The following is a 20,533-nucleotide window of genomic DNA, read 5'->3' on the forward strand; positions in this document are numbered from 1 at the left end:
GGCAGGGTAAAATGTAATTGTTCCTCACTCTCTCCATAATTGCATGCTCCGGTTTCCAAATGAAAAATGGATGTAGCTGGAAGTACTTGGGAGATGGCATATCATAGACTGGATCTATGAGTTCTGGTTGGGGTGGATGACGCCACAAGGAGATCATACCCATCAGATGTCGTACAGGTCGAGATCCTGGCCAAAGTCCCAAAGATTCCATCTCCGTTTTCATCCACATCTTCTGGTTTTGGGAGCAGTTCCACTGGCTGACGTCTTGGTCCTTCCTATGGAGTGGTGGTGGGATGGTAGACGGAGCTGGGGTAGGTAGCGCACCAGCTGCGGCTGGAACAGGACAGGGTAGAGCGACAGCAGCAGACGTGGCAGGAGATGGAGCAGAGTGCGGTGGCATGGTGGCTGCAGACAGCACAGGAGCCAGTCGGGGAGAGGCTGCAGGATGACAGATGATAATGATGAGCAACTACATTCTGTAAACAACAGACTAAATACATAGATTTTTAAACATATAAAATATTTTTAAATACTTTCAAGTAATTATATTATTAAATAATAGTGACTCATACCTTTTGAGATAGCAGTGTTTGCTGACTCTGTACACAGGCCCAGTGCAAGCAACTCGGGCGGAACTGGCACTGGAGCCTTCACTGGAACTGGGGGATCTAATGACAAAATATGTATATAGCTCACAACCTGTCTTTTTGCTACCGGGACTGCAGTGAGAGATGACTTTCAATCACAGGCTAAGAGTTAAATGAGGTAAGTAAGTTATGTTTGATTAAATCTTGTATCTAGTTAGGCGCATGTAGACATCAATATTAACCTGGCAACAAAGAAGTGAGTCCATCACCCTGGTCTGGTCTGGAGAGTGTGGCTGCTGGTTTACTCTTTTCTATTACAGAAAGCACAATGTTATTCTCAACATCTAACATACAGTGCCCTCCAAAAGTATTGGAACAGTGAGGCAAATTCCTTTATTTTTGCTGTAGACTGAAAACATTTGGGCTTGACATCAAATAATGAACGTGAGACCAGAGATCAACGTTTCAGCTTTTATTTCCAGGTATTTACATCAGGATCTGATGCACAACTAAGAAAATATCACATTTTGTTTGAATCCACCCATTTGTCATGTGATCAAAAGTATTGGAACAGATATACTTAAAACATATTTAAGTGAATAAGACTTAATATTTAGTTGCAAATCCTTTGCTTTCAATAACTGCAGCAAGTCTGTGACCCATTGACGTCACCAAACTTTTGCATTCTTCCTTTTTGATGCTTTCCCAGGCTTTCACTGCAGCCTCTTTCAGTTGTTGTTTGTTTTGTGGGGTTCAGTCTCCTCTTAAGCAGGTAAAATGCATGCTCTATAGGGTTTAAGTCTGGAGATTGACTTGGCCAGTCTAATACCTTTCATTTCTTGCCCCTGATGAACTCCTTTGTTGTTTTGGCAGTGTGTTTTGGGTCGTTATCTTGCTGCATGATGAAGGCTCTGCCAATCAGTTTGGTTGCATCTTTTCTTAAATTGGCAGACAAAATGTTTCTGTAGACTTCCGAGTTCATTTTGCTGCTGCCATCATGTGTTACATCCTCAATGAAGATTAATGAGCCCGCCCCAGAAGAAGCCATGCAAGCCCAAGCCATGACATTACCTCCACCGTGTTTCACAGATGAGCTTGTGTGTTTGGGATCATGAGCAGTTCCTTTCTTTCTCCAAACTTTAGCCTTTCCATCACTTTGGTAAAAGTTAATCTTTGTCTCATCAGTCCATAAAACTTTGTCCCAGAATTTTTGAGGTTCATCTCTGTACTTTTTGGCAAATTCCAGCCTGGCCTTCCTATTCTTCTTGCTAATGAGTGGTTTGCATCTTCTGGTGTAGCCCTTGTACTTTTGTTCATGAAGTCTTCTGCGAACAGTAGATAGTGATACCTTCACTCCTGCCATCTGGAGGTTGTTGCTGATCTCACTAACAGTTGTTTTAGGGTCTTTCTTTACAGCTCTCACAATGTTTCTGTCATCAACTGCTGATGTTTTCCTTGGTCTACCTGTTCGACGTCTGTTACTTAGTACACCAGTAGTTTTCTTCTTCTTCAGGACATTCCAAATGGTTGTACTGGCTATGGCCAATGTTTCTGCAATGGCTCTGATTGATTTTCCATCTTCTCTAAGACTCACAATTGCTTGTTTTTCACCCAAAGACAGCGCTCTGGTTTTCATGTTGTTTTCACCTCTGAATACAGTCTGCATAGACAAAACCTATCTTACCCAATCTGAACCTGAGTGTAGACATTCAGTGGTATTTATTGATTGAATAATGTATGTAATAGGACACACCTGGGCAACAAAACACACCTGTCAGTCACATGTTCCAATACTTTTGCTCACGTGACAAATGGGTGGGTTCGAACAAAAAGGTGATATTTTCTAATTTGTGCATCAGATCCTGATGTAAATACCTGGAAATAAAAGCTGAAACGTTGATCTCTGGTTTCACATTCATCGTTTGATGTCAAGCCCAAATGTTTTCAGTCTACAGCAAAAATAAAGGAATTGGCCTCACTGTTCCAATACTTTTGGAGGGCACTGTAGTAGCTCATGCAAAACACAACATATTGTTTGTAGTATGTTTTTAAATTGCAAGAGATTCAGATGTAGTCCTAGGAACATGATCATTTTACCTTGAGCAGTGCTGGGGTCCAGTCTGTTACCAGGCAGTTTAGACTGAGCAGCGGATGGATTCTTATATCCTGAAAAAAAGGACAAAGTTAGTCACCGTGTAAAAGTTATATTTCAGACTGACAGAGGCAAATTGCATGTGTGCTTTGTTTGCATGTAAGAACTTCTCTCAATTGGATCTGTCAGCAACTATCAAACAGCTTTAATCCTAAATAAATAATTTTGTTCAAAAACCTGTTAAGCAAACAATGCAAACGGTGGCATGCACATTCATGCAGTCATCATGCAGAGTATAAGACAAATAACACTTACCCTCAACGAAGAGCCTGTAAATTCATAATGGGAATCATGCAGAGTATAAGAAAAAAAAACACTTACCATCAACGATGGAGAGGATGTAAATTCATGATTGGAGTTTTGAAAGGCAGAACACCATAAACATTGAACAAGGCCAGAAATGTGGCATGAACATTGAACAAGGCCAGGAACGTGGCATGAACATTGACCAAGAGTCATGTCTTGGTCCCAACAACTGATATGCAAAGAGACCTCGGCCTGCTGGTCTCTTATTCCTGGGAGATGAAGATGCACCCGAAGACAGGGCAGCAGCTAGTGACAAAGCAGAGATGAAAAGATGTACAACATGCTGTCAAGTAGCAGTTCAAAAGCATATTGCTTTAAATGTGTCCTCAGTCACACACAACAAGGCCCACAAAGGAACATTCACTTACAGCTCTGCTTGACCATCTTGGAGGGGGAGATGTTCAGCATGGCTTGCTCCAGGTCTTCATCTTCATCCATGACTGTGGTGCAAACAGGAAAGAAACATAAGAATGTATTCCTTTCACTGTACAATAGTTACATTTATATCCTATCTGTTACATGCATCAAATGAAAGTTAACCATAATCACAAGCATTAAATTACTTATAATATTTAATTAATACTGATGACCTACCCACGGCTTGGCTGGAGGCGAGCAGAGGAGAGGACATGGATGCCTCCTGGGTCTTCTTGGTCAGGTACCGCTTCAGTTTGTCCATGCTAGTTCCCGGAGTGGTGGTCCGGGACAGAACGAACGCTGCAAAGCCATCCGCCCTACCCTCCCAGACGTCACCCCAGGTCCTTGTTGGCATGCGGCCAAAGCCGACCTGTTGGTCCTCCTCCACTGAGCTGACAGCCCCGGTCCTCCTGGCCTCGTACTCCAGCACTGCCTTGATTTCCTTGAAGGAATTGGCATACCCTACAAAGGACCGCAGGCTGTCTTTGCTGGGCCCATCCAAAGGCATGCCAGCCATTTGCTCCTTTTCAAATTGTTTAATGAGGTACAGAGTGTACCCCACATCATTTTCAAGGAGCCATCTGACCAATTTCCCCTTATACTTTCCAAACTGTAAAGTATACTCCCCCAACACCTCAGTTTGATCAGACACATCCCCCCCTCGGTCACGGACCAAAGAGCACGCCCTTGCCCTCATCTGCTCCTCCTTTATGGGTGCTGACTTGTCCTTCAGAGAGACAGAGGAGTCCTTCCAACGCTTGGCTTCCTCAGTTGCATCTTGGAGAAGGTAGCCATGTGACCCCTTCCGAAAGACCACCACCACTCTCCCAGGATAAAAACTAAAAACTTGCTTAGACATCTGTATTTAAAAGAAATAACACATTCAATAATTACAACAAATTACATGTCAAGAGGGGGTGGTAGCCAGAGTATTTTCAAACAACACTGCCCTACAGTAGATCTGTATCTATTCGATGAGTGTGCTTACTTGAGGTGAATGTGCCTCATCTCAACTCCCCCATCCTCCCCCATCCCCCAACAATCCCCCTCAATGTCCTTTGTCTTGGAATGTGTATTAGCTGCGAACAGCTCTCTTCTAACATGACTTTTATTCACGATTCACTATTAATTTTACATAACATGCTGGCAAACCATTGTCGGTATATTGTTAGTAACTAACGTTACTGAATAACTTTGGGAAGTTATAGTAGTACCAACGTAACATTGCATTAGTGGCTACTGTACATACAGTTTCATTCATTCATACTGTTAGACTGAGAGTCATAGCGTGCTCAATGTTGAGTTTTCACAAAGCAGAGATGAGTAAAATAACATGTTCATTCATAATTTAGCTAGCTATTTTTAGATCTATCCAGATGGATATCTTACCTCAGTGCAGATCTACGTGTACTGTTCTCTCAAAAAATATTCTGATCTGAGACGCTTCTCTATCTCGTAAGAAAACCGCGAAACAGCGCCCCCCAAATCCCCATAGTGGCCACAAATGGTAGTATTCGATATGGTTAAGGATAGCCATAGAGAATGAATGGGAAAAGTTAAGGAAGTTAAGACCATTCATCGCAGCCTCCCGCGCGGCTGACCCGGGTTCGATTCCCGGCCAATGCAGAACCTTGAGAAAAATGTGTTTTATCTGGGTCATTCCACTGCTTGCGGGCATTAGATATAGTCACGTGAGCTCCTGGACGATCGATCAGCTTCGGTTCGAGCTCGGCTGGCCAACAGTTGACAACGGGGTAGCGTGGCCGAGCGGTCCAAGGCGCTGGATTAAGGCTCCAGTCTCTCCGGAGGCGTGGGTTCGAATCCCACCGCTGCCACTTTTGTAGGGTGCTAACGGCGTCTCATTGCTTTCACGTCAGTAAGTGGGTTTGAAAGGTGAACTGTGGCTCGACGTGTTGTGTTGTCGTTGATGCTTTCTTGGGGGATCGTAGGTATAGTTGCTCCATCACCAGACAATACAAACCGTGAAGAGGCATTTCGTCTCTTGTGACGGTCGAACACATCCGGAGTAGGCCAAGTGTTCCAAACTCGACAGAAGTATAAACCAGGTTTAGGGCAATCTGTTACTAGTTCAGTATCGATCAGTTTTGGGAGAAGCTCGGGTGGCCAACAGCTGACAACGGGGGGTAGCGTGGCCGAGCCGTCCAAGGCGCTGGATTTAGGCTCCAGTCTCTCCGGAGGCGTGGGTTAGAATCCGACTGCTGCCATTTTTGTAGGGTGATAATGCCGTCTCGTTGCTTTCAAGTCAGTAAGTGGGTTTTAAAGTTGAATTATGGCTCGACATGTTGTCGTTGATGCTTTCTTGGGGCATCGTAGGTATAGTGGCTCCATCACCAGACAATACAAAGTGTGAGAGGCATTTCGTCTCTTGTGACGGTCGAGCACATCCGGATTAGGCCAAGTGTTCCAAACTCGACAGAAGTATAAAACAGGTTTATGGCAATCTCTTACTAGTTGGACGTCAGTAGGTGGTGTGAAAAATCGAACCGTGGCTCGAAAAGCTGTGCGATCATGGAGGATGTTGTGGGCATTGGTGGTATAGTGGCAAGCATAGCTGCCTTCCAAGCAGTTGACCCGGGTTCGATTCCCGGCCAATGCAGAACCTTGAGAAAGATGTGTTTTATCTGGTGTCATTCCACTGCTTGCGGGCATTAGTTATAGTCACGTGAGCTCCTGGACGATCGATCAGCTTCGGTTTGAGCTCGGCTGGCCAATAGCTGACAACGGGGTAGCGTGGCAGAGCGGTCCAAGGCGCTGGATTAAGGCTCCAGTCTCTCCGGAGGCGTGGGTTCGAATCCCACCGCTGCCACTTTTGTAGGGTGCTAACGGCGTCTCATTGCTTTCACGTGAGTAAGTGGGTTTGAAAGGTGAACTGTGGCTCGACGTGTTGTGTTTTGTTGTCGTTGATGCTTTCTTGGGGCATCGTAGGTATAGTGGCTCCATCACCAGACAATACAAACCGTGAAGAGGCATTTCGTCTCTTGTGACGGTCGAACACATCCGGAGTAGGCCAAGTGTTCCAAACTCGACAGAAGTATAAACCAGCTTTAGGGCAATCTGTTACTAGTTCAGTATCAATCAATTTTGGGAGAAGCTCGGGTGGCCAACAGCTGACAACGGGGTAGCGTGGCCGAGCCGTCCAAGGCGCTGGATTTAGGCTCCAGTCTCTCCGGAGGCGTGGGTTAGAATCCGACTGCTGCCATTTTTGTAGGGTGATAATGCCGTCTCGTTGCTTTCAAGTCAGTAAGTGGGTTTGAAAGTTGAATTATGGCTCGACATGTTGTCGTTGATGCTTTCTTGGGGCATCGTAGGTATAGTGGCTCCATCACCAGACAATACAAAGTGTGAGAGGCATTTCGTCTCTTGTGACGGTCGAGCACATCCGGATTAGGCCAAGTGTTCCAAACTCGACAGAAGTATAAACCAGGTTTATGGCAATCTCTTACTAGTTGGACGTCAGTAGGTGGTGTGAAAAATCGAACCGTGGCTCGAAATACTGTGCGATCATGGAGGATGTTGTGGGCATTGGTGGTATAGTGGCAAGCATAGCTGCCTTCCAAGCAGTTGACCCGGGTTCGATTCCCGGCCAATGCATAACCTTGAGAAAGATGTGTTTTATCTGGTGTCATTCCACTGCTTGCGGGCATTAGACTAGTCACGTGAGCTCCTGGACGATCGATCAGCTTTGGTTGGAGCTCGGTGGCCAACAGTTGACAATGGGGTAGCGTGGCGGAGCGGTCCAAGGTGCTGGATTTAGGCTCCAGTCTCTCCGGAGGCGTGGGTTCGAATCCCACCGCTGCCAGTTTTGTAGGGTGCTAACGGCGTCTCGTTGCTTTCACGTCAGTAAGTGGGTTTGAAAGGTGAACTGTGGCTCGACGTGTTGTGTTGTGTTGTCGTTGATGCTTTCTTGGGGCATCGTAGGTATAGTGGCTCCATCACCAGACAATACAAACCGTGAAGAGGCATTTCGTCTCTTGTGATGGTCGAACACATCCGGAGTAGGCCAAGTGTTCCAAACTCAACAGAAGTATAAACCAGGTTTAGGGCAATCTGTTACTAGTTCAGTATCGATCAGTTTTGGGAGAAGCTCGGGTGGCCAACAGCTGACAACGGGGGGGTAGCGTGGCCGAGCGTTCGAAGGCGCTGGATTAAGGCTCCAGTCTCTCCGGAGGCGTGGGTTCGAATCCCACCGCTGCCACTTTTGTAGGGTGCTAACGCCGTCTCGTTGCTTTCAAGTCAGTAAGTGGGTTTTAAAGTTGAATTATGGCTCGACATGTTGTCGTTGATGCTTTCTTGGGGCATCGTAGGTATAGTGGCTCCATCACCAGACAATACAAAGTGTGAGAGGCATTTCGTCTCTTGTGACGGTCGAGCACATCCGGATTAGGCCAAGTGTTCCAAACTCGACAGAAGTATAAACCAGGTTTATGGCAATCTCTTACTAGTTGGACGTCAGTAGGTGGTGTGAAAAATCGAACCGTGGCTCGAAAAGCTGTGCGATCATGGAGGATGTCGTGGGCATTGGTGGTATAGTGGCAAGCATAGCTGCCTTCCAAGCAGTTGACCTGGGTTCGTTTCCCGGCCAATGCAGAACCTTGAGAAAAATGTGTTTTATCTGGTGTCATTCCACTGCTTGCGGGCATTAGATATAGTCACGTGAGCTCCTGGACGATCGATCAGCTTCGGTTCGAGCTCAGCTGGCCAACAGTTGACAACGGGGTAGCGTGGCCTAGCGGTCCAAGTGTCAGAAGTATTGATCTATCAAGCATTGCACAGTCAGTCGGTGAACAAGTTTAAGAAAGCTTTATTGCTTGTGGCCGGCCCACAAGGAGACAAAACATCACACCCCATTGTGCTACAAGTTTGTCCGCTAGCATGTTGCGCTAGCTAGCTATTTAAGCAGAACCGCCCTTTACAGTCATTGGTTAAGACAAAGGCATGCAAATGTTCCATTGCTCTTCTTCATTGGCTCCTTGCATAGACCTGGCGCGCGCGTGTGTGCGTGCGTGTTTGAGTGTGTGCGTGCTTGAGTGTGTGCGTGTGTGTGCCTTTTGACCCCTGTAAGCTTGACCACATGATTCACCCAACACAGATAAGGCCAGACATCTTTTATGGCCTCTCCAGTAAGAGAGAGTGGTCAGCCCAGGTCACCTTGTTTACGTATGCCTCATGTTACCCAAAGTCCAGATTTGGGGGTAGGCTTCTCTCTACACACAAGGAATGCTGAACACAGAATCATTCTTATACAGGATAAATGTGTTACATCTTCAATTTCTCCAACATATCCCTCCTGTTTATCCTGAATAAAATGTGTCATTCCAAAGCCACGCCTACACACAGTCAATAAAATCAAAAATACATAAAATAAAAATAATTCATAAAATAAAAAATGTGTAATATTCAATAAGACTACACAGCATTATAGTCTAGCAGTGTGAATGCTTGGACATGACGGTAGCCCATGGTATTGGGTAAAACCCGTCATCACTTAGCAGAATGGTCATTTGACGTCTGATGAGTTGGACCTCATCTCAGATCTCCTTCACACAAAATCAAATAGAAACAAAGATTGCAACAAAGAATTCAATACAGAAATTATCAGGATATAAGAACATGCCTACTTGTTGTCTACCTGGTCATCTCTAAAACCATCAAACATTCAGTAGACTGTCAGTCAGGTTTTTCTAAGACAGGCCCTGATTGTGCTCTTCCTCTCCAGGTTAGGTGATAAGCATTTCTGTCCAAGTCAGGGAGTCATAAACCTCAGTTAACCAAACAAAAACCTGTTTAACCCTTAAGTCACCCCAGATTCTGTCTCCAAATGCACTCTCCCACAACTTATCTCCATTTTATAGATGGCAAAAGAAGCTCACCCTCCCCCGAAGGTGATCTCATACAGCGCAGTCAGGACTCTAAATCAACAGACATTTCTCTCCAGCCTCCTGCTAACTCTTTTACAACCTCTTCATGATAAAAGATCACTTTTGCACATCTCCTGAAATCTCCTTACATGTTCTCAATTTCTGTTTTCAAATTAATATCAACTTTCTGTGATGCAACCAAGTTTCTCAAAAGCAAAACATCAAGCTTTAATGCAACTCCCAAATAATACTTAATCAAGTCATATAAATGAAGTATTGTAGTATCATGGTCACAGTATTGTTATCTCCTCTTCCGACAGTCAATAACTGTTCTCAAAACATTCAAACTTCTGCCCTGGAACATAACATATCAACTGGACATCTTTACATAACTGGTAGAACGTATCATGATAGGAGTGTTTGTACCTAAATTTTATTCCACAGAAAAGTTTCTTACGTATCTCAAGATTAAAACAACACTTCTGAATCTGTTTAACATTTGCATTGTTATCAATTAAACAGTTAAATCATATCTGTAGTCATAGCACCATGTAGTTCCTACATATTTCAACATCCAAAACGGAACATCATTCTCAAGACAATTCCCCTTGTTTCTCAAAGTCCAATTTCCTGAAACTGATGCCATGATTGTGTGCATGGTGATTGTGTAATCTTCTCATAGAAAATGTAGTCTAGTTGATCAAAACGGCAACCTCAACGCACTGTTTTCCTTATTTTGCCATCATCAAACAAAGTGCACGCTTGACTCACGTGTACCATGCCATTTCCTCTCTGAAACTAGCCAGGAATGACCCTGTTCACCTTGGGTCATTTTCCAGGACTTAACGTGTCAAATCTGTCACCACAATCCAGTCTCCTTAGGTCAGGGACCTCTCACTGGATTGAGACAGCATCTCTCTCCTGTCTGCAAATTTCAGAACAAAGTAGACTACACAGTAATTAAAATTACATTCTCACAGAGGTCAGTTGAAGGCAACTGACTCGTCGTTGGTCCATTCCTGAATCTTTACATTTCTTTAGCTCAATAAAGTTCATGCATATCTTGTTCTCTCTCAAAGTATGCTAAAAAAGTTTTGTCTTAAAGTTTCCTTGAATAGTTTGCAAATCCATATACTGTGAACACTCTTTCGTTATCATTCCCTCCTGTTGAGACATGATCAATCTCATGGCTCAATATTATAGCATAACGAAATAGATTCTTCAGTAACATAAGTTCCTCCTGTGAATTTACACAACCCATCATTTGTGACACTCCTTGCATTTCTCTCAAGACAGTCTCATCCACATTATACCTTTCCTAATGTTAAGACACCTGTATGGCTGCCTCTTTTGCTGCCACATCTGCTTTAGCATTCCCAGAAAAATAAAATCTATGTTATCAGTATGAACTTTTAGTAGACCAAACACATTTTTCACAATCGCCATCTTTCCTTGTAGATAGTCACTGAGGTTAAAAGATTGCATCTTTTAACCATAGGGAACAGCAAAGTAAACATTATCCATTCCAACCACTAATTTTCAGTCATTAAATCCAGTTCTTAATACTAGTTCGTTTTGCTCGTCTCAGCGGTGTTGTCTTTATCTGTCTTATTGTTTCCACTAGTGGCATCATACAGGAGCAATCACCTTTTCAAACCATAGTATAGGGAAGACTATTATGAATATTAGCAACAGTAAGCTACATATGGTACCACGAAGGTCACAATACTACGGATGAGGAAATAGGTCACCCATCCTTTCTACCTTTCCCTGCTTACTGTCTCCTATCTTTTTAGCCTACACCCTATGTCTCTGTTGGCCGTTGATTTCTTCACTGAGTTTGAGACGCGCCGTTCTTTAAGAGAATGACTCCCCTTTGTAGTCAGACTTGTGCCTCAAGACTGTGGTGAGTAACTAATCTGTCCCTGTATCAATGTCCCTTCCTTACAATGTGACAAATGCATCCAAGACGTCCTCTCTGCTATTTTGACTGCAGTGGGTGTGGTGAGTAGTACCTGATACGGTCCCTCCCACCTGGGCTGGACCAGTTATTTCTTTTTGATAACTTTAATCAATACCCAACCTCCTGGTTTGACTCATCCACTCTTTGGTTTACTGCTTCACCTGGAACAGAATTTAGCAGAAGATCTCTTTTCTAGTTAGCATTTTGTATAAAATCGGTTAACTTTTTGATCCACTTCATCAGGAATTTGGATTACTTCTAGTAGAACCAACACAAGTTATTCAAAACTCTTATTTATCCATTGTTGAACAAACATGTATAACAAGACAATACCTCATCATTTGATATTCAACTCCTATTACTGATGTCTAGAAATCTGTTTCTTTGTTCCCTTTTAAACAAAATCAACTGTTAGTCTAATTTCTTTCACTCCAAAAACCTTTTCTTTCTTTCAAACCCGGTAAGTTTAAGACCGATATCATTTTAAATTCTCTGTTTAACCAAATCACACCTCTTTTTGTTAAAGATATGATAAAACCATTGTCATTATCCCAAACCAGAATTCAATCTGTATGTTTCTCAAATGAAAATATAGACCACATAATGTTCCCAATGTAGCGTTTAACAAAACTTTTTTCAAATATATTTTCCATAAAGGTCAGATAGGTAGAACTTCATAACTTGCTTTGGCTGCAGTCCAAAACAAGCTAATTAGCACAAACCATCATAACCACAATTTATCAGACTTATGAGTCTTCCCAAATTATTTCAGAACAAAGGTTATTATAACCCTCCTTATGCACTAATACCATTTATTAATACAACCTTATCACAGCCTAACTGTTTATCCAAAACATTGTGTCAGGCTCCTGATAAAACATGCAATCAAACTTAAAGCCAAATTACAATAAAACTCAAAATAAAAATACATTTTAGTTATTTTCTCTTTCTCATTTCATAACTAAATTGCATCCAATACCTTTATCAAAACTCTTAAAAATCCTACATTTTACTATTTTGATTTTAAATGTTTTCCCATATACCTAAAGTATATGCATAGTTCCCTTTTCAGAACATCAAAGTGTTTAAACCAATCATCTCTTCACAACCACAAAACGTTCTCCTGTTTCATTTTATAACCTTCCATGAACCTCTTAAACCAATCTTTTAAGTAACTTTCAAATCATTTCCTCATAATGTTTTACATACATTTCTTCAAACCAAAATAAAACATTTGTGAAAACACAGCTTCAAAATAACCCAACTGGAAAAGTGCCACCAATTGATTCCATGTCAATGGATATTTGATGTGCAAGTGGTTATTATAATCAGATGTAGCTACTAAAGTTACAATTTCAAATTAAATCAAATCCTTAAACAAAACATTCCTTCGCCAAATAAAAACAACCTTCCTGTCTAAACGCAAACTTCCCATAAGTTCCCTATAACACACAAGGTTGCAATTATTAACTTAATTTCGCCTTTGATTTCAAAATTAGCGTTCTACTAATTCTCTGAGCCACATTTTAATTTGCTTTAAACTATCGTTATCATAATGTTGTTTCATCAAATCAATGTTCGGACAGTTAAAACTGCTCCCAGACCTTAGTCACTCATGCCAGTATTATGCTCCGTAATCACGTCAACCATGTCTTAATGTCCTTAAGACAAAAGAAAATATAAATTCGCCCTTTTTCTTTTTAAACCTTTAAATTCACAATTTAACATGAGTACCATAAGCCCGTAAAACAAAAACCTTATTCTTTAACTTCTCAAAAGTCTTATCAAAGCATACAGAGAATACTTCTTTGAATATTCCTATATTTACCAGCCATTACGCCCACAACATGCATTATGCACGGACAATTCTTCAAATCTAATTTATGCGGACCAAAAACTCCAAATTAAGATATTTAATTGGAATATTTTGTAGTTTGTAGCCTATATAGTTTAATGTAACACTCTTCTTACTTAATTACTTTTAGTTTTTACTTGAATGACTCAAATCTAGCACATTGTATCCATCAGCGCCCGCTTCAAACTCGAATCAAACAAACAGCGCACTCTGGAACAGGCAAAAACCTTTTTTTTTCCCTCTTTGAACAACACAGATGGTTGGCGTTTACCTTCTATTCACTTAATTTTGCTCTATAACTCTTGCGATTGTATTGGAACCAATTTATAAACCAGGGGTTCAATTTCTGCATTCTTATTGAATACCATAACACATCAAAGATATGACGCTTTTAAATACAAGTTCTGGTCGGAAAGGCTTCAAAAAACCTCCCTGTTTGGCTAGGAATTACAACAAATGTTTATCATGCATTTGTTAACCACCAAACTTCGAATTCTTCCAAACGGACACATCTCTCAGCATTAATACTCACATAATTATGCAGAATTACCCTCTGGGATCACCTTTGCAAAACTTCAACGTAACGGGACTCTTAGCCCCCACCTTTCCTCGGAATTTCTGAAACTCATGTAAAATGTACTCGAACAACCAAAAACCTTGTTAGCAAATGTATCAAAATAGGCTACTCTTCACTTAATATATTTCAAAAGTAACCAAATTAATGTGTAAATTCGCTCCAAATTCATCTATTTCTCTAAATTTGCGTATTTTCAATCTCTCAATTTCTTATTAGTCTGCGCATGCGTCATGTGGTTACTCATCTGGATCTCAAATGTCAAGCTGCAATACCTTTACTAGCCTGTACCCGCCGCCATCGCTGTTGAGTCTGTATGCAAGTTTGTTAGCTACAAATGTTGTTGCCATAGTTGCAAATTCAACTTCCTGGACTCTCCTTGGTCTCAGGACAGAGCAAAATCTCTGGCAAAATGCACTTTCTCTATGTTTTCACCATTAGCCATTAGCTAACAAAGTCACAGCTTGGATCTTTTCCTCTCAGATCCCAACAATTTGTAAAAGACTTTGTTCAACAGACAGCGGATTGGCAAATTCACTAGAATCATGTCAGCCTTCTTTTAGACACATTTGAAACAAAAATTACCACATTCTCTTCACTACTCTTTAACTTAAACAATTGGAACTTCAATTTCACCATTGAACTTGAATTTTGGTTTCCATATTTCTAAGCATTTCACAATTCCTCTGTACAACTTTTAAAACAATTAACCATGGTTATATATACACAATAGGTCCGCGGTTTATACAATTATACAATTAGTCCTCATCGACTAATATAATTAGTCCTCGTCGACTAATGTAGTACTATCTTTTACGTGCGCACGGAGTCATTTAATCCTGTAGTCTTCTCACAGCGACTGTGGACGGCCCATTTACCTCAATGGCTTTCTACAGAATTTAGCAAAATAGGTTACTACGCTGTTCCCGGTACCCCCGGCGCCATATGTTAGTAAACGTGGCTTCTGTGATTAGCCTGCACCATCTCACAACTGGATCTGAATTAAGCAAATGTAGATGATAGAACTGCACGTCTAATTTATCTTTAACTTAAAAATCGAGAGTCCAAATTCTGCATTGTACACTGAAAAGTCCTATCTTATGTTCACACATACATCTGAGTCCTGGTCGCCCAGGCCTTTTCAACCTGTTCGTTTGGCTAGGATTTAATAACACATGTTTGTAAGGCACGTGTCTACCACCAGACCCAGATCTATCAAAACAAACACATTTCAGCAACAATAAACGCACTTATGTAGAACTCCACTCTCTAATGGCATGTCAAACGCCTTTACCATGTGTAGATTACAATTCCCAATTCATCAGCAATAACAATCAGTTATTATGTCAATTTCAACCAATATACATTTACAGGTCAGGATCCATTGTGAGTTTAGTTCACGACTTCACAGCGGAGTATTTCATCCAACTCTGTTATACTGCAATGGCATTCCCACAGAAATCAGCAATAATCTTTCCATTTGGTTAGGTATTTAACTACCACCAAACTCAGATATATTTCAAATATCTCAGTTCTGGTCGGTCAGGCCGTAACTGATTCTGTTCCATTTCTTAGCAAAACATACAGTCTATTTACTTCACCGATCTATCTGCTCCCAATGCGTCACAGATCACGGGTCTCAGTAAATATGACACCCCAATCGCTGCACTGGGTTTCCAACAGGTCTTAGCTGATAGGGACCAGAGTGCTTTAATAACTACACTATGGAGTTTTTTTTTAAATCAATTTGGAGCAAAATTCGACTATATATATATACAATTTCATTCTTACCTTGTCCATCGAAAGCTGTGCCTCTTAGCTAGTCCAGAAATCCGTCACCTTTCCACCATCCCCTCCCCCCCCAAAAAACTGGCCTCTTTTTAAACAGCCATTTTTGCTGCGAGGTTCTCCATTGTCATGCACGTCTGCACGATTTTAGTTCTTGGTTCTTGGGTTCTGGATGGTGGAATGGATGTTGGAATCCGGCTCGAAGGACCATTGTGTCAGAAGTATTAATCTATCAAGCATTGCACAGTCAGTCGGTGAACAAGTTTAAGAAAGCTTTATTGCTTGTGGCCGGCCCACAAGGAGACAAAACATCACACCCCATTGTGCTACAAGTTTGTCCGCTAGCATGTTGCGCTAGCTAGCTATTTAAGCAGAACCGCCCTTTACAGTCATTGGTTAAGACAAAGGCATGCAAATGTTCCATTGCTCTTCTTCATTGGCTCCTTGCATAGACCTGGCGCGCGCGTGTGTGCGTGCGTGTTTGAGTGTGTGCGTGCTTGAGTGTGTGCGTGTGTGTGCCTTTTGACCCCTGTAAGCTTGACCACATGATTCACCCAACACAGATAAGGCCAGACATCTTTTAGGGCCTCTTCAGTAAGAGAGAGTGGTCAGCCCAGGTCACCTTGTTTACGTATGCCTCATGTTACCCAAAGTCCAGATTTGGGGGTAGGCTTCTCTCTACACACAAGGAATGCTGAACACAGAATCATTCTTATACAGGATAAATGTGTTACATCTTCAATTTCTCCAACACCAAGGCGCTGGATTAAGGCTCCAGTCTCTCCGGAGGCGTGGGTTCGAATCCCACCGCTGCCACTTTTGTAGGGTGCTAACGGCGTCTCATTGCTTTCACGTCAGTAAGTGGGTTTGAAAGGTGAACTGTGGCTCGTTGTGTTGTGTTGTCGTTGATGCTTTCTTGGGGCATCGTAGGTATAGTGGCTCCATCACCAGACAATACAAACCGTGAAGAGGCATTTCGTCTCTTGTGAAGGTCGAACACATCCGGAGTAGGCCAAGTGTTCCAAACTCGACAGAAGTATAAACCAGGTTTATGGTAATCTCTTACTAGTTGGACGTCAGTAGGTGGTGTGAAAAGTCGAACCGTGGCTCGAAATGCTGTGCGATCATGGAGGATGTCGTGGGCATTGGTGGTATAGTGGCAAGCATAGCTGCGTTCCAAGCAGTTGACCCGGGTTAGATTCCCGGCCAATGCAGAACCTTGAGAAAGATGTGTTTTATCTGGTGTCATTCCACTGCTTGCAGGCATTAGACTAGTCACGTGAGCTCCTGGACGATCGATCAGCTTCGGTTGGAGCTCGGCTGGCCAACAGTTGACAACGGGGTAGCGTGGCCGAGCGGTCCAAGGTGCTGGATTTAGGCTCCAGTCTCTCCGGAGGCGTGGGTTCGAATCCCACCGCTGCCAGTTTTGTAGGGTGCTAACGCCGTCTCGTTGCTTTCAAGTCAGTAAGTGGGTTTGAAAGGTGAACTGTGTCTCGATGTGTTGTCGTTGATGCTTTCTTGGGGCATCGTAGGTATAGTGGCTCCATCACCAGACAATACAAAGTGTGAGAGGCATTTTGTCTCTTGTGACGGTCGAGCACATCCGGATTAGGCCAAGTGTTCCAAACTCGACAGAAGTATAAACCAGGTTTATGGCAAACTCTTACTAGTTGGACGTCAGTAGGTGGTGTGAAAAATCGAACCGTGGCTCGAAAAGCTGTGCGATCATGGAGGATGTTGTGGGCATTGGTGGTATAGTGGCAAGCATAGCTGCCTTCCAAGCAGTTGACCCGGGTTCGATTCCCGGCCAATGCAGAACCTTGAGAAAGATGTGTTTTATCTGGTGTCATTCCACTGCTTGCGGGCATTAGATATAGTCACGTGAGCTCCTGGACGATCGATCAGCTTCGGTTTGAGCTCGGCTGGCCAACAGCTGACAACGGGGTAGCGTGGCCGAGCGGTCCAAAGCGCTGGATTAAGGCTCCAGTCTCTCCGGAGGCGTGGGTTCGAATCCCACCGCTGCCACTTTAGTAGGGTGCTAACGGCGTCTCATTGCTTTCACGTCAGTAAGTGGGTTTGAAAGGTGAACTGTGTCTCGATGTGTTGTCGTTGATGCTTTCTTGGGGCATCGTAGGTATAGTGGCTCCATCACCAGACAATACAAAGTGTGAGAGGCATTTCGTCTCTTGTGACGGTCGAGCACATCCGGATTAGGCCAAGTGTTCCAAACTCGACAGAAGTACAAACCAGGTTTATGGCAATCTCTTACTAGTTGGACGTCAGTAGGTGGTGTGAAAAATCGAACCGTGGCTCGAAAAGCTGTGCGATCATGGAGGATGTCGTGGGCATTGGTGGTATAGTGGCAAGCATATCTGCCTTCCAAGCAGTTGACCTGGGTTCGATTTCCGGCCAATGCAGAACCTTGAGAAAGATGTGTTTTATCTGGTGTCATTCCACTGCTTGCGGGCATTAGACTAGTCACGTGAGCTCCTGGACGATCGATCAGCTTCGGTTGGAGCTCGGCTGGCCAACAGTTGACAACGGGGTAGCGTGGCCGAGCGGTCCAAGGCGCTGGATTTAGGCTCCAGTCTCTCCGGAGGCGTGGGTTCGAATCCGACTGCTGCCACTTTTGTAGGGTACTAATGCCGTCTCGTTGCTTTCAAGTCAGTAAGTGGGTTTTAAAGGTGAACTGTGGCTCGACATGTTGTCGTTGATGCTTTCTTGGGGCATCGTAGGTATAGTGGCTCCATCACCAGACAATACAAAGTGTGAGAGGCATTTCGTCTCTTGTGACGGTCGAGCACATCCGGATTAGGCCAAGTGTTCCAAACTCGACAGAAGTATAAACCAGTTTTAGGGCAATCAATTACTAGTTGGACGTCAGTAGGTGGTGTGAAAAGTCGAACCGTGGCTCGAAATGCTGTGCGATCATGGAGGATGTCGTGGGCATTGGTGGTATAGTGGCAAGCATAGCTGCCTTCCAAGCAGTTGACCCGGGTTCGATTCCCGGCCAATGCAGAACCTTGAGAAAGATGTGTTTTATCTGGTGTCATTCCACTGCTTGCGGGCATTAGACTAGTCACGTGAGCTCCTGGACGATCGATCAGCTTCGGTTGGAGCTCGGCTGGCCAACAGTTGACAATGGGGTAGCGTGGCCGAGCGGTCCAAGGTGCTGGATTAAGGCTCCAGTCTCTCCGGAGGCGTGGGTTCGAATCCCACCGCTGCCAGTTTTGTAGGGTGCTAACGGCGTCTCGTTGCTTTCACGTCAGTAAGTGGGTTTGAAAGGTGAACTGTGGCTCGACGTGTTGTGTTGTGTTGTCGTTGATGCTTTCTTGGGGCATCGTAGGTATAGTGGCTCCATCACCAGACAATACAAACCGTGAAGAGGCATTTCGTCTCTTGTGATGGTCGAACACATCCGGAGTAGGCCAAGTGTTCCAAACTCAACAGAAGTATAAACCAGGTTTAGGGCAATCTGTTACTAGTTCAGTATCGATCAGTTTTGGGAGAAGCTCGGGTGGCCAACAGCTGACAACGGGGTAGCGTGGCCGAGCCGTCCAAGGCGCTGGATTTAGGCTCCAGTCTCTCCGGAGGCGTGGGTTAGAATCCGACTGCTGCCATTTTTGTAGGGTGATAATGCCGTCTCGTTGCTTTCAAGTCAGTAAGTGGGTTTTAAAGTTGAATTATGGCTCGACATGTTGTCGTTGATGCTTTCTTGGGGCATCGTAGGTATAGTGGCTCCATCACCAGACAATACAAAGTGTGAGAGGCATTTCGTCTCTTGTGACGGTCGAGCACATCCGGATTAGGCCAAGTGTTCCAAACTCGACAGAAGTATAAACCAGGTTTATGGCAATCTCTTACTAGTTGGACGTCAGTAGGTGGTGTGAAAAATCGAACCGTGGCTCGAAATACTGTGCGATCATGGAGGATGTTGTGGGCATTGGTGGTATAGTGGCAAGCATAGCTGCCTTCCAAGCAGTTGACCCGGGTTCGATTCCCGGCCAATGCATAACCTTGAGAAAGATGTGTTTTATCTGGTGTCATTCCACTGCTTGCGGGCATTAGACTAGTCCCGTGAGCTCCTGGACGATCGATCAGCTTCGGTTGGAGCTCGGCTGGCCAACAGTTGACAACGGGGTAGCGTGGCCGAGCGGTCCAAGGTGCTGGATTAAGGCTCCAGTCTCTCCGGAGGCGTGGGTTCGAATCCCACCGCTGCCAGTTTTGTAGGGTGCTAACGGCGTCTCGTTGCTTTCACGTCAGTAAGTGGGTTTGAAAGGTGAACTGTGGCTCGTTGTGTTGTGTTGTCGTTGATGCTTTCTTGGGGCATCGTAGGTATAGTGGCTCCATCACCAGACAATACAAAGTGTGAGAGGCATTTCGTCTCTTGTGACGGTCGAGCACATCCGGATTAGGCCTAGTGTTCCAAACTCGACAGAAGTATAAACCAGGTTTATGGCAAACTCTTACTAGTTGGACGTCAGTAGGTGGTGTGAAAAATCGAACCGTGGCTCGAAAAGCTGTGCGATCATGGAGGATGTCGTGGGCATTGGTGGTATAGTGGCAAGCATAGCTGCCTTCCACGCGGCGGGCAGACGCCTGTACCTGTAAAGGGAAAAATTGGGGTACTCGTGTCGAATCCCAGTCACGACGATGTTTATTACAAATGATTTATTGTACTTCTTTCAATGATACAATATAGTGGCACTGGTTATCTGCTATATATCAAACCAATGTAAAAGGCCATACTGAGATGCCTCTAATCTACATCTAAAATTGCAGTATTGTACATTACAAATACATCATAATTGTATTCAGCCTTGTTTATTAACAAGATTGTGTATTGTCCGTTGGCACTATTTTCATTGTTTGTATATTGTCTGGTTTTGATGGAATATAAAAAAAATATATTCTGGTAAAAACCTCTAATATTGGGGATTTATTTTCAGTGTAACCAGTTGCCTGGATTTGTTTGAGCCACTAAATGAAGACATTTGTACAGATGAGTCTTA

The 20,533-nt window shown here is 43.6% G+C and overlaps 13 non-coding genes across 13 annotated transcripts; all 13 read left to right on the top strand.

Annotated features, from left to right (window-relative positions):
* Positions 1 to 5,215: 5,215 nt before the first annotated feature.
* Positions 5,216 to 5,297, top strand: trnal-aag. Its single transcript has one exon. It is a non-coding gene; the product is annotated as a tRNA-Leu (tRNA).
* A 710-nt stretch (positions 5,298 to 6,007) lies between these two features.
* On the top strand, positions 6,008 to 6,079 carry trnag-ucc. The gene has a single exon. It is a non-coding gene; the product is annotated as a tRNA-Gly (tRNA).
* A 128-nt stretch (positions 6,080 to 6,207) lies between these two features.
* trnal-aag lies at positions 6,208 to 6,289 on the top strand. The gene has a single exon. It is a non-coding gene; the product is annotated as a tRNA-Leu (tRNA).
* A 713-nt stretch (positions 6,290 to 7,002) lies between these two features.
* On the top strand, positions 7,003 to 7,074 carry trnag-ucc. The gene has a single exon. It is a non-coding gene; the product is annotated as a tRNA-Gly (tRNA).
* Positions 7,075 to 7,200: 126 nt separating this feature from the next.
* trnal-uag lies at positions 7,201 to 7,282 on the top strand. The gene has a single exon. It is a non-coding gene; the product is annotated as a tRNA-Leu (tRNA).
* Positions 7,283 to 7,596: 314 nt separating this feature from the next.
* On the top strand, positions 7,597 to 7,678 carry trnal-aag. The gene has a single exon. It is a non-coding gene; the product is annotated as a tRNA-Leu (tRNA).
* A 9,184-nt stretch (positions 7,679 to 16,862) lies between these two features.
* trnal-uag lies at positions 16,863 to 16,944 on the top strand. Its single transcript has one exon. It is a non-coding gene; the product is annotated as a tRNA-Leu (tRNA).
* Positions 16,945 to 17,264: 320 nt separating this feature from the next.
* On the top strand, positions 17,265 to 17,336 carry trnag-ucc. Its single transcript has one exon. It is a non-coding gene; the product is annotated as a tRNA-Gly (tRNA).
* Positions 17,337 to 17,464: 128 nt separating this feature from the next.
* On the top strand, positions 17,465 to 17,546 carry trnal-aag. Its single transcript has one exon. It is a non-coding gene; the product is annotated as a tRNA-Leu (tRNA).
* Positions 17,547 to 18,467: 921 nt separating this feature from the next.
* Positions 18,468 to 18,539, top strand: trnag-ucc. The gene has a single exon. It is a non-coding gene; the product is annotated as a tRNA-Gly (tRNA).
* A 127-nt stretch (positions 18,540 to 18,666) lies between these two features.
* trnal-aag lies at positions 18,667 to 18,748 on the top strand. The gene has a single exon. It is a non-coding gene; the product is annotated as a tRNA-Leu (tRNA).
* A 713-nt stretch (positions 18,749 to 19,461) lies between these two features.
* Positions 19,462 to 19,533, top strand: trnag-ucc. The gene has a single exon. It is a non-coding gene; the product is annotated as a tRNA-Gly (tRNA).
* Positions 19,534 to 19,660: 127 nt separating this feature from the next.
* On the top strand, positions 19,661 to 19,742 carry trnal-aag. Its single transcript has one exon. It is a non-coding gene; the product is annotated as a tRNA-Leu (tRNA).
* Positions 19,743 to 20,533: the final 791 nt, after the last annotated feature.

This window comes from Hypomesus transpacificus, unplaced genomic scaffold, assembly GCF_021917145.1.
Source record: "Hypomesus transpacificus isolate Combined female unplaced genomic scaffold, fHypTra1 scaffold_211, whole genome shotgun sequence".
NCBI classification, from domain to species: domain Eukaryota; kingdom Metazoa; phylum Chordata; class Actinopteri; order Osmeriformes; family Osmeridae; genus Hypomesus; species Hypomesus transpacificus.